This window comes from Globicephala melas, chromosome 1, assembly GCF_963455315.2.
Source record: "Globicephala melas chromosome 1, mGloMel1.2, whole genome shotgun sequence".
NCBI lineage: Eukaryota > Metazoa > Chordata > Mammalia > Artiodactyla > Delphinidae > Globicephala > Globicephala melas.
Window position 1 is genome coordinate 162,808,118 of NC_083314.1, and position 880 is coordinate 162,808,997.

The window sequence follows — 880 nt, forward strand, 5'->3', positions numbered from 1 at the left end:
AACCAAAACTCAGAACGCATGGTCTGACAAAGAAAGAATTTCTGGCCACCTTCTAAATACAAGAGAGAACACTGAGATCTCTTGGATAATCCCTGTCGTTAAATTCAGGGTCTCCTTTTTATCAGGAATTTTTCATACGTAATGAAAACAGCCCCATGAGGTAGCGGATAACTATTTCCATTTAATAGTTGAAAATACGCAGAGAGAGGAAATAACTTGCCCAAGATACTACATCCCGGAAGTTTGAATTTTGATCTGCTGCTCGCTGTTCCTAGGTCTGGGTGTGTGTGTGTGTGTGGCGCGCGGTCGGGGAGTAAGGGTAGGGGGACACAGAAATATCCTTCGCTATTGCAGACGCACACGCCATTTATCTGGGGCCTCGGGAAAGGGCAGCCAAGAACTGAGCTGCCCGGGTTCTCACTTCTGGGCTGGAAATCCCCGAGCAAAGGGCTCGGTCGCCGCCTTGTCCCATCAGGATCTGGCCTCAGGCCTCACGGCCCGGCCGCGGGAAAAGGCCCTTCGACCTTGACGGTCACCCCACGGCCTCGGGCTCTGGCCCAGTCCAGGTGCGGATGGGCGGGCCGCGGCGTGGGTGAAGGACACCCAGGCCAGGTTCTCCCCCCCCCTCCCCGGTCACATGGACGCGCCTTCCGCAGCCAGGAGTGCTGAGCGGAACGAACCACGAGGAGGAGCGGGGGAGGCGCCGAGGGCAGTGGGTCAGCGCCCCGCGGGGCAGGTGGGCGGGCCCCACCGCCCCGAGCCGGCCCGCCAGCCAGTCAGCGGGCGCGGGGGGCGGGCCGGAGGGCGCGCGCGCCGCGCCCCGCAGCGCCCCCTGAGGGGCGGCGGCGGGAGCTGGTTCCGGCTGCGCGCGCAGCGGTGG